Below are 7,936 nucleotides of genomic sequence, written 5' to 3' on the forward strand. Positions count from 1 at the left end.
TCTTAGTATGTAGGATAGGTCATATCTAACCTAAAGATCTTAGTATGTAGGATAGGTCATATCTAACCTAAAGGTCTTAGTTCGTAGGATAGGTCATATCTAACCTAAAGGTCTTAGTATGTAGGATAGGTCATATCTAACCTAAAGGTCTTAGTACGTAGGATAGGTCATATCTTACCTAAAGATCTTAGTATGTAGGATAGGTCATATCTAACCTTAAGGTCTTAATACTGTTATCATACCAAACTGATTAACAGTTTCCAGGGGGGATAACTCAAACTCAAAAATGACAATTAACAGGAACGTTTTGGTTAACATGTATCCTTAAGGGAGATAACTCTAACACAAATCTCAGGTTGTAAGATAGCTTATATCTTTTTTGTAGTAAATTTATAAGAAAATGTTAAGAAAATGAGAGGGCCGCAGTGGCCTAGTGGTAAAGTCACCTGACCGCCTACAATCACTATCCCTCTACCACAGGTTTGTGGGTTCGAGACTTACATGGGGCAGTAGCCAGGTACTGGCCATAGGTCTGTATTATTTTACCGGGAACTCTGGCTTTCTTCCACCACCAAAACCTGGCACATATCCTTAAATCACCATAGCTGTTAATAGGACATGAAACGCAAACAAACCAAACCAATCGGAGTCATGACATCGCAAAAGGGTGAGATACTATACAAACAGACATGGCTTACACTATCCCCCACCCACTACCTCACACACCCCACCTCACCCCACACCCAAACCCACCCAACCCCCACACCCAAATAATGGGGCATAAAAATGATATGAAAGAGACCAGGGTTTTGCTTCATATTTTATATCAACTACACAAATTTCCTAAACAACCTTCAGGAAAATCATTTGGACCTTGAACCATGTTAGATGTGTTGCCCAGAATATTTTGATAACAGAAAAATTATATAAGCCAACAACTCAAATCCTTAGAAAATGGATTTCATAAACTTTAGACCTTAGCTAGGGTCTATATTGTCTATACCTTTGTGGTACGTACCCCTAGCCTAAGTTTCCATAACAGCACTTAACTTAACATGTCAAGAAACTTTCAATAAGTCAAAAATAGATTTTTAATGACTAAAAAATTTGTGGGAATTTTGAAGAAAAAAAGAAGATGAATCTAAGACATCATTTTGAAACGATACATTAAAGATATAGAATTTTCTGTCTAATATTGGGAACACAGTTTTTGTGAGTCAGCAGACCCTCCATTAATTTGACTACATCGAAAAATCCTCTCTAACTTTTATATCTATCCCATAATCATACAAGTCTAAAGTAAATCCTTAGTGCATCACGTTTCAGTGTGGGGGGTGTATCATGTGACAGCCGGTGGAGGACCCAGTATTATTACGTTAGACTATCACGTTGGTAAGTTCAATACATAACACCGCCCCTGTAACGGGCCCGACACCGAGCCCGACACCGAGCCACACCGTATATAGTCTATACCTGCACATTTCACGACCGCCCCACACATTACCAACGACGAGAGATAACATGCAGGCACGTCCATTCGTGCTGATCATGTGTCATGCTCAGTGCCCTTACACAAGGTCAGCGTGTGTGACGGACAGATACGTAGCTGAGTAAATAAAACAACGCGGTTAATCTTGCGTGATTGTCAGGAAAAACATAGGTTTGATTTGGTCAATTAATTTAATGTTACGGTACCTTATCCATAATATCAAATAAAGACAGATATATGTACAGGGAAAATTGTAGTTAATCTGGCATATTTAGTGGATCAAAAAGTAACGAGGTAGGTTCTGTCATAGTAACAGTTTTGTCATAGTAACAGTTCTGTCATGTCATAGTAACAGTTCTGTCAAAGTAACAGCTCTAATAACAGTTCTGTCATAGTAACAGTCCTGTCATAGTAACAGTTCTGTCATAGTAACAGCCGACATTCAGAAAGTGGTGTCATGGCAATGTATATCAAGGCCTAAAGTTCTATAAATAGTTAGAGGAAACTAGTCTTTCCCCCTGAATAATTAATCCAGCTTATTTAAATGTACCGGTATATAGGATCAGGTATGTGTTGGAGTATATGAAACAAGAATAATAAAACAGCATAGTTTTGTTGTTTGATAAGGTCAAATGATGCTTAAATCACACTTGTTAAAATGGTGGAGAACCAGCGTTTGTCTCAGCTACTTGCCCAATTATAAAAGATTATGTCATATTCTCACATATACTCAAAAAACAGAAATTATCTTGGGATTTCATCAATGAATATGGCCCATAATGTAACAATTGTTGTATGCCCTCATTACAGTGAGAGAGAAAGATCAAAGTTCGCTGCGACAAACATTTTGCGCTATAAATACCATCGTTTTGTAAAGACAATGGTTTCGTCCTTCCCAATTAGTTTCCACATTGTTCCTGTCCCCAGTGTTTGGTTTACCAGAATGGGAAACATTTGTTCCAGACAGGACCCATAAAAAGGTGATATAGGACTGTACGGCCTATATATGTCCGTCTCCAAGACAAAGGAAATGCAGGGTGCGCGTCCCACTGTCGTAACATCTCTTTCTCATTAATGACTGGCTAATTATAGTAATGAAAAACAGCGCTCAGCCTTTTAACTCACCAACCTTAACTGTAAAAAATACTAAGGACTGCCATAAACTAATCAATCATATCCAAAAGCCAAAAAAATCCTTATTCTTTCAATGTAACCTAATCGGCGAGACGTTACGTTTCTCAATTAAGGGTTACAATGACTCCATCGGGTTTTACCGCATCACGGAATGTGGCCTCCGAAAAAAGAGGCAAAAAAAATCAATGTTTATTTGAAACGAGGTCGTGATTGAATGCCTTCGGGTATAGGCTTCCCCATTACCTCAATGTTTACGGTAGGGAAACATCGTAACTATCATAAAACAAATCTGATAGGAAGACCGTTACATGATACGTCATACAACACTGTCAAAACTTTTTATAAAATTGACCCGATTTAATTACCCGTGCATGAAATAAATTTCTAATTATTTTACCGTTTTCTGGAGGTAATTGATTCGAAATTGGACTCAAAATGACACACGATGCATTGACGTTCTACCTATTATACCAACTCATTCTTAAGACGAAGATATCTGGCAAAAAAGGCACTCCTCATACTAGAAAGAGGTTTTCAAACCTCCACAAAAGTTTTAGGATTGAATGTGTCAGTTTTTAACAGTAAAGCCCCTAGGTCTGATCCACACCCAAGAGAGACGTTTACAAACCTCCACAAAAAGGTACTATCTGTCAGTTAACAGGGAAGAATCATTCCCCAGTACTGTACCTATGTTCCAGGGATGAATAATACAGTAGAATTCCTAACAGATAGTTTCTGGATGTTTAGTGAGACCAGTTTGTGTGCCAATACTTGGTTCCATAAATTGGCGCTCCACAACACATCAGGGTAGGAGAGCGGGTCGTGGTGTCAGATCGTGTGATAGCTAGGTCTCTCATATACCAAAGCCAGTTTATACCAGAGCAGGTCCGATCATTCAAACGATAACTGGTTTTTATTTTCATTGCATCATAAAAAGTATTTATTAGATCACTTATTACAACCACAACCACATATGTGTTTTAACCCTTCACCCCAAGGGAACTTTAGTAGACTCTACCATGCATTGATCTGGATGAGTCCATTATAGTCTAGTGGTGAAAAGGTTAATGCAAAACACAATTTTGTCTAAATAAAATAAAATGTTGATTTAAAAAATTAAAAATACCATTCATGACATAAAAATTCAGTCACTTGCGGATTTTGAAAATAACAGTAAATGTATAGAAGTGCTAAGCTTTAAGTCAGACTGCAATCAATATTACATACCAATGTATTTCGTTTATGAAAATACATAGGGCAAAAATACTTCAGTTTTCCTTTTTTTTTTTGTCTTTAAAATAAACTCAAGCCAAATTTTTTTATTTTCAAATACTTTAACTTTCAGTTCAATAAGAATTGCAGTCCATTTTTCCATGCACTAATAGTTGCTAAAGAAAAAGATATCTTAAATAATCAAATTGTGAGATCATTTGTAAATTACAAAGCTGTGTTAGATTTGAAGCATAGAGGAATGTTCCTTGCGGTACGGAGATAGAGAGAAGATTGTGTAATCAGAGTGAAACCTACAAACAACATGTAAAATCAATTTCAATAATCCCTAACATAGAATTATCGAGGAGAGGTACGATAAACTCAGTGTTAAATTAAAGCTAGAGTACAAGTTAGTACCTCGGCCAAGTCTGTGACGTGTCATTAGAGACGAGAGTCTCTTCACAAAACTGGGCCAAGTCTTTGACGTGTCGTTAGAGATGAGAGTCTCTTCACAAATCTCGGCCAAGTCTGTGACGTGTCGTTAGAAACGAGAGTCTCTTCACAAAACTCTGCCAAGTCTGTGACGTGTCGTTAGAGACGAGAGTATCTTCACAAAACTCGACCAAGTCTGTGACTTGTCGTTAGAGACGAGGGTCTCTTCACAAAACTCGGCCAAGTCTGTGACTTGTCGTTAGAGTCCAGAGTCTCTTCACAAAACTCGGCCAAGTCTGTGACGTGTCGTGAGAGATGAGAGTCTCTTCACAAAACTCATATTTTAGTACAATACTTTTATCTTAGTTCAATACTTGTATCCTAATTCAATACTTTTATCTTAGTTCAATACTTGTATCCTAGTTCAATACTTGTATCCTAGTTCAATACTTGTATCCTAGTTCAATACTTGTATCTTAGTTCAATACTTGTATCAGAGTTCAATACTTGTAACTTCGTTCAATACTTGTATCCTTGTTCAATACTTGTATCATAATTCAATACTTGTAACTTCGTTCAATACTTGTATCCTTGTTCAATACTTGTATCCTAGTTCAATACTTGTATCTTAGTTCAATACTTGTATCTTCATTCAATACTTGTATCCTTAAGTTCAATACTTGTATCCTAGTTCAATACTTGTATCTTAGTTCAATACTTGTATCCTAGTTCAATACTTGTATCCTAGTTCAATACTTTTATCCTAGTTCAATACTTGTATCCTAGTTCAATACTTGTATCTTAGTTCAATACTTGTATCATAGTTCAATACTTGTATCGTAGTTCAATATTTGTATCGTAGTTCAATACTTGTATCTTAGTTAAATACTTGTATCCTAGTTCAATACTTGTATCCTAGTTCAATACTTGTATCCTAGTTCAATACTTGTATCCTAGCTAGTTCAATACTTGTATCCAAGTTCAATACTTGTATCTTAGTTCAATACTTGTATCATAGTTCAATACTTGTATCTTCGTTCAATACTTGTATCCTAGTTCAATACTTGTATCCTAGTTCAATAATTGTTTCCTAGTTCATTACTTGTATCTTAGTTCAATACTTGTATCCTAGTTCAATACTTGTATCTTTGTTCAATACTTGTATCCTAGTTCAATACTTTTATCTTAGTTCAATACTTGTATCCTAGTTCAATACTTGTATCCTAGTTCAATACTTGTATCTTAGGTCAATACTTTTATCCTAGTTCAATACTTGTATCCTAGTTCAATACTCGTATCCTAGTTAAATACTTTTATCTTAGTTCAATGCTTTTATCTTAGTTCAATACTTGTATCCTTTTTCAATACTTGTATCCTAGCTCAATACTTGTATCCTAGTTAAATACTTTTATCTTAGTTCAATACTTGTATCTGAGTTCAATACTTGTATCTTATTTCAATACTTGTATCTTAGGATAAAAGTATTGAACTAAGATAAAAGTATTCAACTAGGATAAAAGTATTGACCTAAGATACAAGTATTGAAATAAGATACAAGTATTGAACTCAGATACAAGTATTGAACTAGGGTACAAGTATTGAACTAGGATACAAGTATCTTAGTTCAATACTTTTATCTTAGTTCAATACTTGTATCTTAGTTCAATACTTTTATCTTAGTTCAATACTTTTATCCTAGTTCAATACTTTTATCTTAGTTCAATACTTGTATCTTAGTTCAATACTTGTATCTTAGTTCAATACTTTTATCCTAGTTGAATACTTTTATCTTAGTTCAATACTTGTATCCTAGTTCAATACTTTTATCTTAGTTCAATGCTTTTATCTTAGTTCAATACCTGTATTTTAACTGAAAACAATACAAAAGTATTAATAGTGTCTTACCTCTGGACAAACTTTAACACAGAAATTGTACAAAGGACCATAACTCTGTAAATAGTGGAGCACAAGACCTGATTTCATCATGTTAGTAATTGCCTTCCCAACAGGTACTCACATAAAAAATTTGGCATTTGTAAGTGACAGGGTACATGAGATATGCTCTACATAATGTGACACAAATTAACAGAATGATTGATAAATGAACTTATAATACCCTCAAGTAATACTGATTGGCAACTTTTATATTTTTTAAATAGCAATTAACAAAGAATTCAACACTTACATAATCATTTTCTGCTTTTCAAAACCTAAAATGGGGTAATCTGCAACAAATTTCTGAGTACCCGATAGTCATACTAATGATGACGTTGACAACTGTATCCAATGGTAATTTATACTTACATCTTCAACATTCTGACAATGGTAATTTATACTTACAACTTCAACATTCTGACAATGGTATTGATAGTACTTCTTAGATTTACTATTGTTTACGAAGTGGCAATGTCAATATATTCATTAATGGATTAGATAAGAATCTTTGTGTTGAGAGGACGGCTTTTATCGGTTGGGTTTTATATAATCATAAAACTTCAGGTTTATATATTTTATTTGCTGCCCAAACAAACACATGTTGTGGTTAATTGATACAGGTTTGTTTTACTGTTACCAGCAGGCAAATGAGCTGTAAGTTACACTGGAATTGATTGCGAAAGCTCAATTCTTCTCCAACAGGCAAACTACAGTTCCAACAAAGGGAGAAAAAAGTTACCCAATCCTTGATATTTATTACAGGAATGAATAAACTCACACTATTCAAACTGTCACTTTCTTTTTGTGTGGTTTTCTGGTTTTGTTTAACTCATTCACCCCTTAAGACACATTTGAACTCTTCCAATTTGAAGGTTGGAATAGTTCACTATGAAATTTCAGGGGTAAATAAGTTAAAGAACAATGGTGACTGTGTAGCGACAGTGTTTCTGTTTCCCATACAGTGATATATATATTATGAATCACACGGGGTTAGATGATTGGGGCGGTATCATGGTGTTCTCCGTTTAATAGCCTAAAATACAACTGGAATCCTAAAGTACTTCTATTTATAGCATGGTGCTATATAGGTAGTGTTTTAATCAAATAGTAACAAGCTGAGTTCTGTCATAGAGGCAGTCGACATTCAGAAAGTGGTTGTCACGTTGATGTATCAAGACGTAAAGTTCTATAAATAGTTTGAGGAAAGTCACATTTGGTTCTGAACTTCTGCTACAAAGATGGGCATGTATTTCAATGAAATTCAAAAGGGCAGGACATGCAGTGATCTTCAAAGGTTAATGAAACTTTTCACTTGGCTAAATATCACTTTTTTGTTAAATTGAGAGTTTTTACATTTGTTAAGAAATTTAACTTTGCAATGCTAGCTATTTTTATGCATCCATGACACTTCTCAGATTCTCTGAAAAAAACCATTGTGGAACTCCAAAGGGGAAATGCTTACTTATCAATTAAACTATTTTTGCTCAATTTGTTCACGAGTTTTAAAATCAAGAAGACTTCCTAAATGCTTAGATTCAATTCATTTCTAGCATAGAACACAGTTTAAACTATTACCTAGCCAAACAGTGGTGTAACTTCTGAAACATTTTTGATTTTAGAGTTTGAAAGATTTGCAAGTATGGAAATGTTTTTCAACTGAAAATATGCCTTGCCTCCTCCTTACTGATAGCTCCTGTAGGAAGCCTCCTCCATACTGATAGCTCCTGTAGGAAC

Source organism: Mizuhopecten yessoensis, unplaced genomic scaffold (assembly GCF_002113885.1).
Source record: "Mizuhopecten yessoensis strain PY_sf001 unplaced genomic scaffold, ASM211388v2 scaffold10979, whole genome shotgun sequence".
In the NCBI taxonomy this organism is placed as follows: domain Eukaryota; kingdom Metazoa; phylum Mollusca; class Bivalvia; order Pectinida; family Pectinidae; genus Mizuhopecten; species Mizuhopecten yessoensis.